We start from the raw sequence: 20719 nt of genomic DNA, 5'->3' as shown, positions 1-20719 counted from the left end.
TGCTGAACACCAAATTAAAAATATCCATTAAAGGTTTATTTGATATCTTCCTAATTATTGCCCATTGCACATTTGACAAATTCTTTACACATTTTAATAATTGCGACTTTCTTTGGAAGTGACACAAAAACAATTACTTTTTCGAAATTCCACTGTGTATATGCTTTTGAAACTACATAGCCATTAAAAACAGTCTGTCGAATTAAAGGTTGGGCAATTAATTAAGTGCAAATTCTGTAAAACTGGACCAAGGAGAAAATTCATCAAACCTATGAAATATGACCTATCTTGTCCAAAAGACAAATATGTTTAAACAAAAGATGAAAATTGATGACAAAATTACGGGTAGCAAAATGCACACAGAGCAAATATAAGACAGCTGTACTTGGTTTCTGCGTGTTGGGTTTACCCTTACAGGATTCATGATTCATTACCTTCATGGTCTTGTAAAACTTTGCGCAGTTAATCTCCAAAGTACTGTATCTGGAATAATAAAAGTTCTCAGGAAGAGCATGGAAGGCTGTTATGTTAGCGATTTGCTGGTCTGTAGAGGAGCCTGATGAAATGCAACCCAGTTTGGGGACAGGCAGCCCAAGGGGTGGGCCCCCCGAGGAAATTGAAACCCGGGTTGCCCGCGTGGGCGCTTCCTTCTGTTTCTCTCCTTTCGGACCTTCTGGCGTGGCCTTGCCTTCCTTCCTCACTCACATGAGTTTTCAGTATCAGAAGCCCCCACTGCACGTTCATCTAGAAAGGACTCTGCCCGTGATAGGGCTTTGGCTCTTACCAAAGTGACAGTGCTTGGCTCTCACCATTGACAACTGCTGGGTGCGTTCGGAGCGTCCATTGGGGGCGACCAGGAGGCAGAACGGTATTTACAGGGGCTGGGTCTGTAAGGGGCCCCGCACTCGTGCATTACAAGTTCTGGGTATTACACTCACTGAGCGTTCAGGGTCAAGAATCCACATCAATCCTTGTGTGAGGTGGACGGAAGAGGGAGGTGGATTTTCGGGCTGTGGGGATTGTTAAGGATACAAGGCTGTTATTTCCATATTAAAATGTAATGGTCTCATTAAAGTTAAAACCACTGTTAAACTTGATTGAGTAAATTAGTTAATTAACCATAGCATCCAGAGCATTCCTCCGGGGCATACCTCTATTCCTCAAGATGCTGAACTCAGCTCAGAGTATCTTATCCAGGGTAGTATGATAACACTCATCGTGGACTGACTTATGGCAGAATCTGTTAAAAAAAGAAATCAAAAGCTACAAGGTGAGGGTGTTACTCGGTGTTAAAGGAATATGAAAATAGCCTCCAACGAAAGAATTTTATTTTTATGCTGAAATCTCTCAAGATGTTCTTGATTAAAAAAAAAAAAGCACCTGATAAGCAGTTTGTGGAGTGTTTTAGCCAGCAGACTAGAGGGCTTTTTTCTTCTTGATTATTCTGCCTCACTTTCCTTCTCTTTGCTTGACTATCCAAAGACATCTCTCTGTGGGGTCAGACAGAACTTTTCCAAAGCTTTTTTTTTTTTTTGGGGGGGGGGAGGTTTGTGTTTAAGTAAGTGTTTTGAATCAGGGTTGCAGTGAGTTTTTGTGGGTGAATGAATGGACGGGGCAAATTTAGGAGCCATCTCCAATTTGCTGTTGCAAGCCTGGTCTTGACATGTCAGTGCTCATTGGGTTGGCTACCCATGACGCAGACGGCCGAAGGAACCATTGAAATATACAATAATAATGATGAGCAACCACCTCCTCAGGGTGTCGTAAGCGTTAAATGCGGGAATACATGTAAAGTGCTTAGAATAGTATCAGGCATATGGAAATTCCCAGTAAGTACTGACTCTTATTAGTGTCACTAGAGTCAGTAGAGAGAGGAGGGTGGACAGGGATGAAGAATGGTCCAGAGGCCATGTGGGCCAGAACATTTGCTCTGCTCATCACCTCCCAGATAGGCTTTTTCTTGGGTGCTGTGTGCACATAAAGGGGCCAGGGAATCAATCTCCAGACACTGAAGGGCCAGGAAACCTGGGTTTTAGGTGACCTGTCTTTTTTACCTGCCCTCCTTGAACATAATGAATGGCCTAATCAAAGCCTGGGAGGGAGCGGTATTTGGGGTAGGGTCCTGCAGATGCGGATATGAAGGTTGACTCTCAGAAAGACAAGTCTTGTAAATCCAACGCGTAGAGGGGTCCGCAATAAACAGTAAGCCAGAACCTGGACGTGACTGCTCTTCTCACTCCATAGATACATATGGTGCCTGTTTACAGATTTAAAAAAATATTTAAACAATTTTTCATCACTATTAAAAAATAGAGTTTTCTATCTCCTACCCATTTAGGTTCCCCTAAAAAGGAGAATTTGAAGGATTTGAAAAGCAGTCGTTGATTTTTGCTGTTAGGGCAGGAAACATAGTGAGAGGTTTGAGAAGAGGACACAGAAAAGGGAGGGAAACGTATGAAACGGTTTCCAAAAAGTCAACCAGGTCAGATGAATTATTTTCCAAAACTACAGGTTTGGAACGAAAACCAGGTCGCGGGAAACCTGCCAAAATAAATGACAGACCTGTAAAATGAATGATGGCATTTACCAGGCGCTAGATAACGTCTCTGTAACAACCGTGTGATGAACCCCATTGTGCAGGTGGCAAAACCAAGGCACAGAGCTTAAAAGACTTGCCCAAGGTCACCAAGCTCCCACGCGGCAGTGTTAGGATTTGAAACGATACAGTCTGACCCCAGAGCGCATCTTGTTACCCCTCTGCCCCGCTGCCTCGGTTTCAGTGCCCCTCGCTGAAGGTGGGAGAGCTTCTTAAGTCCCCGTGCCTCGCTTGCCAGTGTGGCTCAGGGGTCAGATGGTCTTGGCTGTTAGCTCCTGCTCTTTCATTATTCTATGCGTGATCTTGGAAAAGAGTGTTTATCTTCTCGGAGCTTTCATGAGGATAATAACCTGTGACATGAGGATAATAACGGGGACTCTCTGTGGGTAGGTAGGAGCTGCCTCCCTGGTGTCTCCAGGGCTCACCTTGGAAGCACTTTGCTGTTGAGAGGAGACTCTCGGGTCCGCTGGTACCTTCTTCTTTCAAGCATCGGCATCTCTGCTTGGAAGTTCTCTCTGCCCAGCTGGCAGTGCTGGAGGTGATGCCCCCAGGCGCAACCTCTAAGTCATGGGGGTGGGCATTGATGGATAAACATCCCACATCCTCACCGCCCCCCAGGGGGACGACACTTTGTCCCACACATCTCTCGGGGGCAGGGGGGGGGGATCCTGAGTTAGATTTGGCTCCAGACACCCCCGGTGGCAACCAGCTTATTATAGCACCCTTTATGGCTTTCCTCCCTTCTGCAAGTCCCCCTCCCAAGCCTTCGCTAGATTCCCGCCCTAACTTCTCAAATAAATGCCTTCTTTCCAAATCCTTCGAGTTCCCCTTTGGGGAGAACCCGAACAAAGGCACCAGCTTTTAGGTGGGTTAGGAGAATTCAGCGAAACAATGTGTGTAAATAGTGGACGGCTGGCATGTTGCAAATGCCCAAGTTAGCCGTCCGTCTCATTATGTATCGATCATGATTTCATTATCGGAAGATATGACTGAATTGAGAAGCTGTCATAAAGAGTCTGGCTCCCTTTCCTGGATGCTTGACGGCTGACAACTTTTAAAACTCACGCAGCCTTTTTCTCCTGCCCCACATCTGGGCAAGCGGATAAGAAAGCCCAGGCGATCCCTACTTGGTTGCCGGCAGGAATCTTAGACCACACATGGAAACCCTCGTGGAGATCACCTCTAAACCACCACAAAAACCCCAAGTCACGCTCCTTTCTTTGTTCTCCCAAGGCCTTTTGGACCTGCTCCGAAGCCTCCCCTGCTCACCCAGAGAGCCTTATTATGCAAGTAGTAAACCTTTTCATACGCGCCTGATACGTATGCGGTGTCGTCAGTCTTGACATTTGAACCAGATTTTAGGTGAGCGTCCATCCTGTTTCTGTGGAGTGGCCACAATACAAGCAAGTGTAGTCCTTACCACAAAATGCACCACAGCACTCCCTAAGATAACAAAGACATCTGGGAGGTTTAAACATTGGTGTTATTTATTCAAGGAGGGGCTCATGGGGGCAGTGGCGAGGGTTCAGGGCAGGGGTCTGGAGCTCAATGGCAGAGACGGAAGGGATGAGTCATGGAAGGCTGATGAAGGTCGAGACATCGATCCGCGGACAGTGAGCTCACCCTTCCCTTCTCAACAGCAAGAATAAACAGATCTGGGATTCATACACAGCTTTTGCTTAAAGGAAGGTGTACCTTTTTGACTGTTGCAACACATTCATCGGACACGGACACGGACTGGGATTTCCATGAGGAGAACTGGTGTTCCAGGGCGCAATCTGCATTGAACCTTACAGGACAGAAATTTATTTGGGGCTTAGGCCAATGGACAGGGTAGAAATACTGATCCTCAGAATGCAGCAAGACCATAGATGTTCTAAATTCGTATCCCATCGTTTGTGGAAAAAGAACCTCCATTTCGGTTTTCATAATTTCAGACCAGGTTGCCCCAATCCAGGGCACCGAATCAGAATTATATAACTTAGGTCCTCTTAGGTCCTCACCTCTCCAGTCAAGCATTGGCACATGTGTGCAAATTTAAAGGAAAGGCTGTTTGCTTCGTGATCCTGTGATCTTTAATTTTAACCTTTAAATTTAACAAACATTTCATCCTGATAACTTCTTAATGGACAACGAGGGAGAATTCTTTCCAAGACTGTAAAAATCTTAATTTCACCCTATAGGTTTGTTTTAACTAATAAAAAATTCTGCTTCGTATAAACATTTAAATGTGAATGATGTTAGTAGTCAAGGATACTGTGCAACTAGTTGCTGGAAACATTATACAGATTTATAGATTTCGTACATTTCTGCACATTGAAAACATGAATGAAGTTAGGATGTTACAAGTAGACTTTTTATTTCAAAAATTGCTTTAAAACCAAGGCACTCCTTTATACAAAAATTACAGAGAGAGGGGCACCTGGGTGGCTCAGTCGGTTGAGCGTCCGACTTCGGCTCAGGTCACGATCTCACGGGCCGTGGGTTCGAGCCCCGCGTCGGGCTCTGGGCTGACAGCTCGGAGCCTGGAGCCTGTTTCCGATTCTGTATCTCCCTGTCTCTCTGCCCCTCCCCCGTTCATGCTCTGTCTCTCTCTGTCTCAAAAATAAATAAACGTTAAGAAAAAAAAATTACAGAGAGATCGCTCATGAGAGAGACACAGGTGACATGGATAGGCTCATGGTTAAAATGCAATCACAACAAAGAAGTATTTGGCAGGAGGAAAAAAATATCAGAATCCCAAGATGTTCGAATTCTGGCATCCTTGCTGCAATCGACAGTGCTCGCTGGGGAGACAAATTAGAGCAGGTTTTTGGTTTTTAATTGGGAAGAGAGTGGGCATGGACTGAAATAAAAGTAGCAGAATGTCATTCCCTCTGCGACAAGTGGGGGCCTGTGTTCACCCTCGTTCCCTTGGAATTCCCATCTCCTACACGCCGGTGGCTCCCTCTGAGAAGCTTTAAGTCTCAGCCTGAGGGATCACTCTCACCACAGGAATGTGAGCCCGTGCTTGTGGGCGCAGTTGGTACATAAATAGCTGAGCCTTCTCGCCCTTATGTAGGAGACTTCTGGGTTGTGTGCCATAAGTCTTCCCAAAGCCCTCAGTAGGAATGAACCCCAGTTGCTCACAGCATCGCTCATTCATTCATCCTTTCTGGAAGGGCTCCTACCCTTTGTTCACTGCCTCATGCTCCCCTTCGTCATGATCCTGGGATCACCCTCCAGGCCTTGTCTCTCTGGGGGAACCAACCTAAGATAACTTCCAGGAATGCAATTGTCTGGTGTCCATTTTTTGCATCCATCCCTCCTTTCCTTTCTCCCCCTCGTATTTTTATTTTTTTTTAAATGTTTATTTATTTTTTTGGAGAGAGACAGAGAGAGAGAGACAGAGAGAGAGAGCGTGAGACAAAGACAGCATGAGTGGAGGAGGGGAAGAGAGAGTGGGAGAGAGAGAATCCTAAGTATGCTCCGTGCTATTAGCACAGAGCCCGATGCAGGGCTTGATCCCACGACCTTGAGATATCACAACCTGAGCTGCTATCAGGAGTGGGAGACCTAACCCTCCGAGCCACTCAGGCATCCCTCCCCCTCATATTTTTAGAATTTTTAAAAAATATAATTTATTGTCAGATTGGCTTCCATACAACACCCGGTGCTCATCCCAACAGGTGCCCTCCTCCATGCCCATCACCCACTTTCCCCTCTCCCCCCGCCCCCCATCAACCCTGTTTGTTCTCTGTATTTGAGAGTCTCTTATGGTTTGCCTCCCCCCTTCTCTTTTTGCAGCTGCCCTCCTATTTTTAATACCAGCTGTGTGCGCAGTGTTGGTGGAGGCTAGGAAGCTCCCAGTCAAGTAGACTCTAGTGAGAGAGACAGATGGGATAGTAGATACCGAGTTCAACCTTTGGGAATTCAACGAACACGAAGTATGAAAAGTAAGAGACAGAAATAATGATTTCAGTGGCTGTTATTCCACTCATAAATGCAGACCCTAGCTGGAATATGAGGTGGGAAGAGGAAGCTGGGGTTTTCTCAGGAAGCCTCGGGTTGTGTGTACCTCTCAGAGAACATCTCCTGTTGAGTGCGATTTCTCACATCTAAAGATCCAACATGCTTCTGTTTTTCTTGCAATGTGGTCTTGAAACGCGAGCCAACTACTTTATGAGGGGCCTAACCGAAGGCACAGTGGCTTTTTTTTCCCACCATGGGAGGGAAAACTAGCTGTGAGGGTCTGGGCGAGACTGTCTGTCCCTCTGTATCACGGGACCTTCGTAAGGGATTTTGAAAGCTATTTTCTCCTTACATAATCTCTGCTCCAGGCTGATTTTCCAACCTGATTCTCTGAAGATGTGACTCCACCCTTGTCACAGGGCAGCGTGGTGGATGTTTTCGGGAAGGCCTGTGCTGACACACGCCTGCAGACCCGTGGCCCCTGGTCAGCCTGGGGAAGACGTCCCAGAGCAGGTGGGGTTTGGACGGAGTCTCTGAACCGAGGAGCCATTTGCCCAGGGTTTGGCAGAAGAATCTAACGCAGCTCTTAAACTTTTACCGCACAGTGTCGGCTTTGCCTTCCTCAGTCCCTCTACCCAGATCTTGTGGATTTCACCGAGATCTTGTGGATTTCACCGCCGTCCACATTGTAGACCGTCTGTGGCGCGTGGCTTGGAGACGATGAGACCGAGATTCCCCCAACCAGAGGTTCATTTCAGACCTCTGATGTGTGGACAGAACAACCCGGTGGGGCACTTTCCTGCCTGGCTGTCGTGTCTCCAAAAGATGTGTTAGACATGTCAACCTGCGAGCCTGGGTTCTCTGAGAAGCAGACGTGGGGCAGGGTGGACACACATGAGCTCACTGGGGGAAATACCTACAGAGGACAACAGGAGGGTCCTGGAGAGATGCGGGGAGAGCCACCAGCCTGCGGGAAGGGTCTGATTCAGGTGAAGAGAGGTGGGACGGAAGCTTCTAGTGAGTAGCGCAGTTCTGAGAACGTTCGACAAGGCTGATGAGCCGCAGCGGCCTGGTGGGCGAGGACCAGTCTCCTGGCCTCAGTACCCTGGTGCCTCAGTCACGGCTGGGAGCAGCCTGCGAGAAGCGTGGCCTCTGTGAGAACGTGGTGGCGGGTCGGAGCACAGGGTCTGGGCTTGCTGGTCAGTTGTGCCCCCCTGTCTGAGAGGCCCAACTTCACGGCCACCGTGATCGGTGCTCCCCCGGCTGTGGAACACCTACCACAGAGAGTACTTGAAACAGTTTTATGTAGTGCGTTGAATTGTTTGGTATTCAGATTATTCTTTTGATAATTCTCATTCATTCTGGTACATGCAGGAGAAAGACTCAGGTGGATGTTATCGTTTTTAATCCCCCCCCCCCTTTTAGCAATAGGCAAGCCTCAGGCTTATAAACTTTAGCAAGTTACAGTATCCAGATAACACTGAATACTTGTATTCGCTGTTTTGTTTTCATGGGTATTTATCATCCTGGGGGATTTCAGTGCATCTCCATTTATGGCTGATGATACTGATTTTCAATTTCTCCTATTCAACCACATTTTTTTCTTTAAAAGTAAATCTAAGCAAATAAATGGTAATCAACTTAAATAAAATGCGAAGTAACTCAATGGAGAGCAGGGGGTCTTGGGGAGGGGTGTGTGTGTTGGGGGGGGGGGAGCTTATGGCGTGTTTTACAGATGCCTGCAGTTTGGATAACCTTGACTTAGGTCGGGGTTAAGACCAAGTAACTTGCTCGGTCCGGCTTCTCTCAAATTTTCGTAGCAAATGGCTCCCCGCCTCACCATTTTAAGTTATGCCCTTTTCAGTCTCGATGGGGTCACTGAAGGGACTGTCCGGTTTGCCAGTGTTTTCTGCGATCTCGTGGCTGGAGATGTTCACGCTGCTGCTCACCCTTTAAACAAATCCCCAGAGGACACATCCAGCTTGAATTTAGTTCTAGGGGGATCAAAAGTATTGTCTCTGAACGAAGGTGTATACTTTTTCCTGTCAGAAAAAGACAAGTATACCTGTCAGGATGCTTGCCTTACCTTCTAGAATCCTTAGGGCTGAATTTACTGCTTTTCTGTTCGCATCTGTTTCAATCTGGCATCTGAAAGCACACCCTCTCTCTAGGTCCTTCAGAGGACTCTGTTATTTAAAAAGATCTGCAGAAGTCTCTCACGTCCCCGCGCCCTACCAGATGGTTCCTCCCATGGCCACGCGGACTGGCGACCTGCCTGTATCAGCTAGAAAAAGCAAGGTAGCACTCCGATCATAAACCAGCCCCCAACGTTAGTGACCTAAGAACAACAAATGTTGATTTCTTGCTCAAGCCTCGTGCCTATTTCAAGTGAGCTGGGGGCTCGTTCTTAAATCTCCTCACTGAGAGAGCCTCCAGACAGAGCCTTTATTCCCTGCATGGTTTTTGGTTGTGAGGCCAGGGGAACAAAAGAACATGGGTGTTTATTCATATTATTCAAAAGGCATCACCAGAAAAGGGACGGAGGCCACGTCCGTTCGTATTCCATTGGCAAAAGCGAGTGTTGGGACCATGCTGAACTTGGAGGAGGCGAAAATAGGCACTTCTACCATTTTCCTGAAAGGTGGGGCACTGATGCATTGGTGAGTAGCCCTCGATATTCCCACACTGCCATACCTTTCCGCAGCCCTACGACCGCCTCTTGATATCTCCGAGGCTTCCCGAGTCCGCCTTTGCTCCAGTCCATTTGTCTGACACGACCTGTGTTTAGTCATCGCTCTTCCTTCCTGTGACTGTCATCTAATCTTACTGGTGGTATTTTAACTCACATTGGACAACACCTGTGGTCCCTTGTTCCCCCAGTGCACCATTCAAGCAACGTTTTTGTTTGTAGCGGAGTTTTATTGCTGGTTTGGGGGGCAGTCAAGGGAAGTTACAACCCAGGGTAGCAAACGGCCTCAAACCGTTGCGTGTATACTTTGGGTAATTTGTTATTTTTATTGACTTAACTGTCGTGTCTCTGGTGCCCAGAACAGGGTATGGCACAGAACATGGGCTCAGTAACTATTCGGTGAATGAAAGCGTTCACATTATCCTGGACATTAAAAAAAATTTTTTTTTTTAATGTTTATTTATTTATTTTTTTTGAGAGAGAGAGAGAGAGAGACACAGAGTGTGTGGGGGGGAGGGGCAGAGAGAGAGAGAGGAAGACAGAATCCAAAGCAGGCTCCAGGCTCTGCGCTGTCAGCACAGAGCCCAAAGCGGGGCTCAAACCCACAAGCTGTGAGATCATGACCTGAACCGAAGTCAGATGCTTAACTGACGGAGGCACCCAGGTGCCCCTATCCTGGACATTTTTAGTTCTTTTCCTGTCGCGTGGAATTTGCCTCCTGAATGCCTCGTGTGTTTTCCGGAATCTCCTTCCATTCTCCTTTTCTTTACATTATATCTTTTCTTTTTATTCCAGACTCCTCACCTCACAGACTCTAGATTTGCCAGCAAAGGGTCATCCTTGTTCATCTTCTTTTTTATATTAAAGTATTTATCCCTTCCTATGGTTTACTCCAGACTTCCATACTATGACCTGAAAGGTCCCAGGTTTATGCTCAAAGTATCCTACCAAAGAAGTTTCCTAGGTTAAAAAAAGAGGGAAGGGACCTTCCTAGGGATGAATTACATCACATGCCTTGAAAGCAGACATGGTCTCAGTCAGTGTTTATTTTCAATACTATTTATTGCCTTTCTGTTAAAGTATATTTTAATTTGAATCGCTTGTGCCAAGATTTTTTGTTTTTCAGGGCAGGTGCGTGTATCAATAAATAGTTCATTCTTTTTTATTGTATTCTTTCTGCTGTGTGGATAACACCACATTTTGTTTTTCCATTCACCCGTTGATGTGCATTTGGGTTGTTCTCATTTTTTGGCTATTGTAAATCATATCGCCATAGGTTTTCATTTTTCCTTAGAGGGGATTTGCTGGATTATATGATAAGTGTATGTATTCTTAACTTGTTGAGAAACTATAGGTCTGTTTTCTAAAGTGACTGTGTCATTTTATCTTTCTACCAGTGGTATTTGAGGGTTCTAGGTGCTCTCCATGCTTACCAATTCTTGGTATTGCCAAACATTTATATTTTAGTTATTTTGGTGGATTTATAGGAGTGTCTATCCTTTGCGATTTTGATTTGCATTTTGGTAATGACCAAGGATGTTACATACATTTTCGTGTATTCCTTGATTATTTCTATGTATTGTTTTCATGAAGGGTCTGCTCAACTCTTTCACCTGTTTGTTTTTCCACCTGTTTGTTTTCTTTTTATTGAGACATTGTTTGCCTATTCTGGACACGGGTCCTTTGCAAGATGTATGTTTTGCAACTATTTTTCTCTAGTACTTTATTTTTTTCTTTCTTGTACTTACTTGGAGTTTAATTTGCTCGGCTTTTTCTAGCTCCTTAAGGCAAAACTTAGGTCACTGATTTTAGACCTTTCTTCTTTTTTGATGTCAGCAGGGAGGACTACAGATTTCCCTCTGAGCCCTGCCATAGCGGCGTCCCCCCAATTTTGATATGTTGTGCTTCATTATTGATTTCTGATTTAATTCGGTTACGGTCAGAGTACATGTTTTGCGTGGATTTAATTTCTTAAATTTCTTGAGACTTTAAAAAATAGGCTTTTTAAAAATAGTTTTAGATTTACAGAAAAATGGAGATCAGACAGAGAGTTCTCATATCCCTTACACCCAGTTACCCCATCCTATTATTACCGTCATATATTAGTATGGTATGATCGTTACCGTCAGTGAACAAATATTGATACGTTATTGTTAATTAAAGTCCGTGGTTTATTTAGATTCCCTTTGTTTTTGTCTGTTGTTCCTTTTCTGTTCCAGGACCCCATCCAAGATGCCACATTACACTTAGTTATCCTGTCTGCTAGGCTCTTCTTGGCTGTGCTAGTTTCTTGGACTTTCCTTATTTTTCATGGCCTTAAAAATTTTGAGGAGTACTGGTCAGATACTTTGTAGGATGTCCCTTTATTGGAATGTGTCTTGTGTTTTTCTCATGATAAGACTGGGATTATGGGTTACTCAGAGAAAGATGACAGTGACAAAGTATAGTTTTCACAATATATCAAGGGTATATGATACCCATGGTTGACAGCTGTTGATGTCAGTCTTGATCACCTGGTTGGGGTGGTGTTTGTCAGGGTTCTTCACTATGAAGATACCCCTCTGATTCCATACTTTATACTTTGGAAATAAGTCATTGTGCACAGCCTACACCTAAGGAGTGGGGAGCTAGATTTCCTGCATGTAGAAGTCTCGGTTAACTGAGCCTCCCTCTGTATTTTGGATATGTCATTCCAGTATCTTCCGGCTTCCATATTTCTTATGGGAAGTTAGTAGTTGGTCTCATCTTTGTTCCTTTGGATGTCACATGTTTTTCTCAGGCGCTTTCAAGATTTCCTTACGGTTTCTGGTGAGCCGTTTTCATTCAGCAGGGGAAATGTGTTACTTCTTCCAGAAGCTGAAGTTCCTGTCCCGCTCGTGCTAAACAGTGGTGATGACGGTAGTGAAAAATGTGTAGCCTCTAAGTCACGTTTAGAGGTATCACTAAGACATAACAGTTACTAAATGATGTTGTGGTTTAATTTGGCCACTTATTGATTTAGTTGAGTTCTCTAGAAACTTCTAGCTGAAAAAAAGGTGAAATTGCTACAGGTAAATTTGGGTTCATGTACCTCTAGGATCTCTCCTTTCTCCTTCTACTCCCTGAGTAATTTTGTTGGCATTTTGCAGAAGCTTGCTCGAACTTTCACTTTAGTGTCTGGGTTTGGGGCTCTTACAGGTTGGTATATAGCCTTGACATTTCCAGAAGACATGACCATCATGTGAAAACTATTATGTATGGTGGGGAGGAGGGGAAGACTTTCTTATTTTGATGAAACAGTTCTGAGAATAATCTTGTTGCCGACTCAAACCCATTGTCACGGTTTTCTTGTTGGGCACAACATCTATTGGCTGTTATTGGATCCCTTCGTTCTTAGAGGCACCATGAACAACCTGCCACTTCGATGACAGCAGAATTGGATAGCAAGAGAATTCTATTAGTATTCAATCTCTCATGGTAGCAAAGTCATAGAGAAAATAACTGATATTGATTGACAACCTACCATCTGTCAGATGTCATAGTAAACCGTTTACATACTTTTCTTCTTTTTAAAAAAAAAATTTAATGTTTATTTTTGAGAGAGAGAGAGAGAGAGAGAGAGAGAGAGAGAGAGAGACAGACAGCATGAGTGGGGGAGGGGCAGAGAGAGAGGGAGACCCAGAATCCGAAGCAGTTCCAGGTTCTGAGCTGTCAGCACAGAGCGGGCCGCGGGGCTTGAACTCATGAAGTATGAGATCATGACCTGAGCCAAATTTGGATGCTTAGCCAATTGAGCCACCAGCTGCCCCCTTTTCTTCTTCTTCTTTTTTTTTTAAAGTTAATTTATTTTGGGGCGCCTGGGTGGCACAGTCGGTTAAGCGTCCGACTTCAGCCAGGTCACGATCTCGCGGTCCGTGAGTTCGAGCCCCGCGTCGGGCTCTGGGCTGATGGCTCGGAGCCTGGAGCCTGTTTCCGATTCTGTGTCTCCCTCTCTCTCTGCCCCTCCCCCGTTCATGCTCTGTCTCTCTCTGTCCCAAAAATAAATAAACGTTGAAAAAAAAATTAAAAAAAAAAAGTTAATTTATTTTGAGAGAGAGAGAAAGTGAGCGCAAGTGGGGGAGGGGCAGAGAAAGAAGAAGAGAGAGAATCCCAAGCAGGCTCCATGCCGTCAGCACAGAGCCATTCATGGGGCTCAATCCCATGAGCCATGAGATCATGACCTGAGCCGAAATTAAGAGTCAGACGCTTAACGGACTATACTTTGGTTCTTTTTAAATCCTTAACACAATCCTTCCAGGTAAGTATTAATGTATCTAGTATTCATTATTTTCATAGAAGTTAAATTTTTTTTTTCTATTTTTTTTTTCTATGCAACTGATGTATGGCAGCTGGTGTATTTGGCATCGCAGAAGGTTTTCTTATGTTTGAACCCCGAGTGTCTATTATTCCTCTGGCCACAGTTTTAGTCAGTAGTGGTCACATGACCTAGTCTGATCCCATGAGAGTCAGCCCCAGAACTTTCATCTCAATTGTTGGAGGGAGAGACATTTTATTTTACTGCTGGCTTTGACCATGGGAGAATCTCACCCTATTGATGCCAGTGGCCATGTTGCTACCCCACAAAGCCAGAAGAAGAAAACCTCGCTGACAGCACAGGGATATGGAAAGAGTCAGGTCTGGGTAAAATTGTTTAACTCTTGGGCTAACTCATACCTGAGGACAGCTACATCTCTTAGTTACATGAGCCAACAAATTCTTCTTTGGCTTGAATCAATATGAGCAGTTTTCTGATGGTTGCAAGTGAGATGGCCCTGATTCGTACAACCTCTTTCTCTCTCCTGCACTGAGCAAAGCTCAGCAAAGGCTTCTTTGGAAGGCAATTGCGCTGAGATAAAAACAAAATATTTAATTTTTAATTTAATTTAATTTAATTTAATTTTAATTTAATGTAATTTAATTAATATTTAATTTTTAATGTTTAATCCTGCAGTTTGAGGACCAAGTGTCCTTGGACCAGTCCTGTCCTCTTCCTGGGCTTTGATCTTCTCTTTTAGGGAATAAATTCATTTCTCTGTAAGTGGATTAAACTCTATCTCTTATGGCCCCCCTTGGTCTAAAATTCTCTGATTCTGGGAAGTACTTATTTCAAACTGAAGGGTTACTGACTTTAAGATTTAATAGCGGTTATGAGATTGAGGTTTATTTTTTTTTTTACACTGGGTTTATTAAAAATGTTTACTGATTTATTTTGAGAGCGAGAGAGGGAGTGAGCCATGGAGGGGCAGAGAGAAAGGGAGACAGAGAATCCCAAGCAAGCTCTGCACTGTCAGCATGGAGCCCAATGCAGGGCTCAAACTCATGAACTCTGAGATCATGACCTGAGCCAAAATCAAGAGTCGAACACTTAGCCAATGGAGCCCCCCAGGTGCCTTGAGGTTTTCCCTTTTTAAGCTTAGTTTTTTGAGAGAGAGAGAGAGAGAGAGAGAGAGAGAGAGAGAGAGATTGGGGGAGGGGCAGAGAGAGAGGAAGAGGGAGAGAGAGAGAATCCCAAGCAGGCTCCGCACTGTCAGCATAGAACCCCATGTAGGGCTCAAACTCACGAACCCTGAGATCATGATCTGAGCGAAAATCAAGAGTTGGACATTCAACCAACCGAGCCACCGAAGTGCCCCAGGAGACTGAGTTTTAAAGTCAGACAGACAGACACACACACATTTGAAACCTGGATCTGCCTCTTACAGTTATATAACCAAAAGTGGATTTCTTAACCTGTTTACCTGTCAATATTCCTAATTACAAAGGGAGATGTAATTCACAGGGTGGTTGATTAAATGAAATAATGCATGTGTAATCATATACGGTAAGGACTCAATAAATGATAACTATCATTATTTATTACTCCTTCCCAACGGCATCTTTATCTTAAAATAGCATTTCCCAAGATGTGTTTGGTGGGAAACAGTCCTGCAAATGCCTGCACAAAAGGATTCTGTAGTCAAATACATTTAGGAAATGCTTATGCTCTGCCTTCCCTTGTTTTTCAAGGCATATTAGCATATTAAAAGCTCTAAAAAGTTCTTCAATAAATAAACCTGCTTAAATTTGTTGATCCAGCATCTCAAACCGTATTTGGCTACACAACACTTTCCCCTTCACAGGTGCATACCTATTAACATATATTAACAAGGAAAAGAGTTGAAACCTTGAAGGTGTGATTTCTGGCATCCATCAATGGGTGGGAGCAGTGGAACGGAGCATTCTGGGGGAATCTAGACCTTCCCAGATGTGAGAGCTTACTTTTAAAATTGATTATTGAAGTGGAGCTGACGTGCAACCTTATATTAGTTTCAGGTGTGCAACATAGTGATTGTGCAATTCTGTGCATTATTCAGTGCTCACCGTGCTTTGTGGGGTCACCATCTGTCACCATAGAACACGACTGCAATATTGTTGACTCTGTTCCTTATGCTGTCCTTTTCATCTCCATGACTTAGTTATTTTATACCTGAAGTTTGTAACCCTTCGACCCCTTTGCCTGTTTCATACATTCCTCTCCCTCAACCTCCTTTCTGGCAACCACCAATTCTCTATACTTAAGACTCTAGTTTTTGTGTGTGCGTTCTAGATTCTACATGTACGTGAAATCATATAGTGTTTGTCTTTCTCTGTCTGACTTATCTTACTTAGCATAATTCCCTCTAGGCCCATCCATTTTGTTGCAAATGGCAAGATTTCCTTCTCTTTTTTTATGGCTGAATAATATTCTGTTGTGTATACAGACCACATCTCCTTTATCCATTCATCTATGGATGGATACTTGGGCTGCCTCCATACCTTGACCTTTGTAAATAATGCTACAATAAATATAGGGTGCATATATCTTTTGGAATTAGTGTTTCTTTGGGCAAATACTCAACAGGAATTGTTGGATCACGTGCTATTTTTATTTTTAACGTTTGCAGCTCCTATTCCTTACTAGAAAACATGGCTTTATCCAAAAATGTAGCCCACAACAGAGGTTGGCAAACTGTGGCCCCTGGGCCAGCCACCTGGTTTTAGAAATAAAGCTTTATTAGCACCTACTTGGATCTGTTTGTTTATGCATTGTCTGTACCTCCTTCAATGTTACCAGGGCAGAATTGAGCGGTTGTGACAGACACTGGATGGCCTGCAAAGGCTCAAAAATAGTTAGTATCTGGCTCTTAAAAAAAAAATGTGTTGACCCCTAACCTGATGACAAGATTACATCCGTAAGAACTACAGGAACTCAGAGTAGTTGTTTTTTTTTTTTGTCCATCTTGGTAAGTTCTTCTTGTTTCCAATTCATAAGGTGACATACTATATCTTTACATTAATAATACTATTGAAAAGATGTCAAAAGAGTTCACCAACTGTTTTATTCAAAGGGAGCAGAAAAAGCAGGAAATTTCCTGAAAATAGAGGAATTTGTAGCTCACAGAAATTTAATTGGCCTTCAGCTTTCCTGGCCCTTAAATGAGTAGTTCTTGTGGAAATTACATAGTGGCCCCATTTTCTTATGAAAATTTGTCACGTTCTCTTTATGGAGTTTCCAGTTGTCCTCCTAGGAATAAATGACACGTTATGGGATGTTACTGTATCTTTTGTCATGTCTAGTAAGTCACACGGTTGAATCAGTTTTGGGGTAGCAGTGCCACTGGGGGGGGGGGGGGAAGAAACAGCGTTTAAAACCAGGCTCCTTTGGCCCCGTAGATTTGAATACGTGGCCAGGACCCCATCAGGGGCTGTCAAATGAACCTTCTGAGAAGAGTCACCCAAGTTCCTAATTTGTATCCTATCATAAGGACTTTTTTAAAAAAAAAATTTTTTTTTTCAACGTTTATTTATTTTTGGGACAGAGAGAGACAGAGCATGAACGGGGGAGGGGCAGAGAGAGAGGGAGACACAGAATCGGAAACAGGCTCCAGGCTCTGAGCCATCAGCCCAGAGCCTGACGCAGGGCTCGAACTCACGGACCGCGAGATCGTGACCTGGCTGAAGTCGGACGCTTAACCGACTGTGCCACCCAGGCGCCCCCCTATCATAAGGACTTTGAAGGAGCTCCTAGAAATAGCTGGCTGAAATTTCTCTCTTCCAGTTTTGGGAAGACAGGAAGAAACCGTGCCTTATCCTACAACCTAGGAATCCTTGGTCTCACGGAAGGCTGAGTTTGTGGTTGCAGAAATTAATTTTGAGTTCTGAGTTTTAAGGGTCTCTGTCTATCCATTCACTCAACAATCCACCGAGAACCTTCTCTGTACCTCACACTGAGTATGTAGAGGGGCGGGAAAATTAGACAACATCCCTGACTTCATGGAGATGCAAAATCTAATGGAGGGAGATATACCGCAAAGAAAGTACTCAGGTAACTGTGTAATTGTCACCTGTGATACAGGAGGGATCCCTTAGCTGCACAGAGTGGTTCAGCATGCTGTGTCTGAGGACGTCACCTAAACCCTGAAAAACACCAGAGAACTGGGTCTACCTGGGAGAAGGAACCTACATTCTGGGTAGAGGGGGCAGCATGAGGAGAAGGCTTTTATTTGATTTTAATTTTTTTTGAGGGGAAAGCTTTGAATCTGGTGGCTGCGATTTGGAAGTAGACCCTGAATTCTGATCTCGACGTATTCTTGAATTGGTTGAATTTCAAATGACTTCACTGTTCCTGGCCTCAACGTTTCCATCTCCTAAGCGGCGAGGACAACTTTGACGTGAATGCTTTGCAGAAAACCGTGGGAAATCCTGTTCATATTTTTGATCAGAATTAATGGGAGAAAAATAGCTTTCATGTTAGTGTCATCTCATCTATGAAAGTCTTGCGTAACAGTGCCAAAAGAATCCTAATGGTCACTCAAGCGTCCTCAGATTTGGGAAGAGGTAGGGTGGGGCAGAATCGGAATAGAATTAGAATTCCATTCCATGTTTTCCTAATTCCAATCAAATCCGCCAAATCCAAGATCATATTACTTCCTTCTAAGCTGCTGACTGGAAGAAAACTTCCCAGTGAGATTCATGTAATTTATTGTGGAGTTAAAAAAAATAAAAATAAAGTAAAATAAAATAGAATTCCTTATTAAGCAATTTGTCCCAAACTCAACCATACTAATTAAGCCTCCATGGATAAATATATTCATAAATAGTCATGTTTTATCAAAGTCAAATACAGTGCAAATTCTTGTGTTCATGCACTAATAAACCTGAGTTATTAAATAAACTCGGTGCTCTACTCTTTAAATTAAGGTTCCATCCATTAGTAAATGTTTAATAAAAATGTAAAGATGGGATGTTGTTTGACGAAGAAATACATCCCCAGTACTTTCCAGTTGAATCCAGCTCAGTGAAATGCAAATTTCATAAATTCCAATCCATCAAATAGAAATTTTACTATAAAAGGTTTTCATGGCAATAATAGCTGTCAACTATCAATTAATGCACACGGTCCCATTTTCCTTAAGTACGGTATTGAACTTTAATGAAAGGTTACTTATTCTATCAAATTGCTTTATACTTGGTAAGATTCAACTTAACCAAAAATTAACATCAGTATTCCACAAAGAGAGCATGCAAACAAAATTCACCCAAATGACAGGGGAGCCTAAATGTTTTTGTTGCACACAGAGAAATATGCTTCCAGCCCACATTTTAAAAAGTGCCAAGAATTCATCTTTTAAACTGATGTTATCAGGAAATTTAACCCATCCTCGACTGTATGTCTTTCCTGTATTTGTTTGCCTCCTTACTCTGAGCCACATAGAACACGCGAGCATCATTTTTGTGTATGCCAGGAGGGCAAACGCTTAACCTCACAGCAGCCAGCCAGTGTGGGATACGGCAGCGAGGCAAGGGACTTGAGTCTAACGTGTCTGGGTTCAAATCCCAGTTCTGTCATTCACTAGCTGTGTAATCCTGACCTGGCCGCTCAGTCCAACTGAGCCCCCGATTTTTCATCTGTAAAATGAGAACAATAAACTTATCTTTGAGGATGGCTCTGAAAACTAAGGAGAAAAGGGTATAGACACAGTTTGGAACACAGGACGTATCTAATAAACGGTAGCTGTATGTATTATTACAGAATTGACGTGAGGTAGGGAAGGATGTCAGTATCCTAGTGCAGAAAGTCACAGCGCACCCACATTTAGATGTGTGCAAAGATGGGACTGTCTTAATGGATGTTGCAGTTTTGCAAAACGACGCTTATTCAGGTCTCCTAGAAGTAACAGCGTGCGTGGGCCAAAATGAAGACCGATCAGGATCATGCTAGTGACCCAGGCACACTCTGTCACCTTTGAAATCTCCCTAAACACGAGGATTACGCTTTTCTTCCGAAAGCCATGCACCTATCAGTGTGGAATGTCACTGAGTGATTCCTACTAAATAAGCAATAAAGTAGAATCAGGAGTCTGGGGTTCTCGTCCCAGCTTTGACACCAACCAAATGCATGTCCTTGGACTATTCTTCTCCTTTTCTAGACATCAGTGTCCTCATGTGTCAGATGAGCAATAGGCAGGTGTAAGTGGAATAGCATAAGTAGCAGGGAGGTGGTGGGGTGGGGTGGGGGGAGCTCTGGCCACATGGCAAGCGTGTGTGTCTTCCAGAGGGACAGCCTCAGCTCTGCCCTAGCTGTTGCCTTGTGGGAATCTGGACCAAGTATTGCCAGATCTGCAAGAAAAGTCAGAAATTCAGACTTGGCAAATAATTAAAAACGATTATTTTAAAGCACTCTGCTAGTCAAAGAGAAACGTTTATAGGAGGATTTTATGCTTGTGGGCTGCCCATGTGTAACTCTGGGCTGGATGTCTCCTGAAAGCTCTGACCAGAGCACATTTCTAATTTTAGGGAAGTCTCAGTTGTGTGTGTGTGTGTGTGTCTGATTTTTCTACTCTATAATCCTGAAAAATGATTTACAAAACCTAAATAGATTCTGGCATGAACTAAGCTTAAACTGACTGCTTTCTATCACGAATTAATATTAACCAGAGCTTGTCAGATACTAAATATTTGTTTTAAGAATACACACAGCCCCGGCTTTCATCTGGGGTAGGCTCTAATCTTTGGCCTGTCAGTTCCGGGATATAGCACTGGATAAATCATGCTCTCTTGAACAGATAGATGCCAGGGTGGTTGTGTACAAATGGAACAATGTGTCAATGAACACCCGAGTTTGGGTTACATCTACTATAAACATCGACATTCCTTTGCAATGAGCCCATTTGCTGGTTAAGCAGTTACAGCTTTGGAAGGTTTGATGCTTCTGTGCTCAATCAGGTTCTAATGATTTCAGATGTTTGCAATTAATGAACCATTAGATTAATTGGTCGAGTACCATAAGAGGGGTTTAAGAATTGGGTCAGAACCACAGACGAGCTATTACCCACAGGAACAGCAATCACCAGAGGCAAAATGGTGCGAAATTGAATTAATGATTTTATTCACTGTCCCTCATCCCTCCCTCCCAGTGTTTTGGTTTTTTTTTTTCTGGACTTAAA

This window comes from Prionailurus bengalensis, chromosome A3 (assembly GCF_016509475.1).
Source record: "Prionailurus bengalensis isolate Pbe53 chromosome A3, Fcat_Pben_1.1_paternal_pri, whole genome shotgun sequence".
Classification (NCBI taxonomy): Eukaryota; Metazoa; Chordata; class Mammalia; order Carnivora; family Felidae; genus Prionailurus; species Prionailurus bengalensis.
This window is presented reverse-complemented; position numbering follows the sequence as displayed.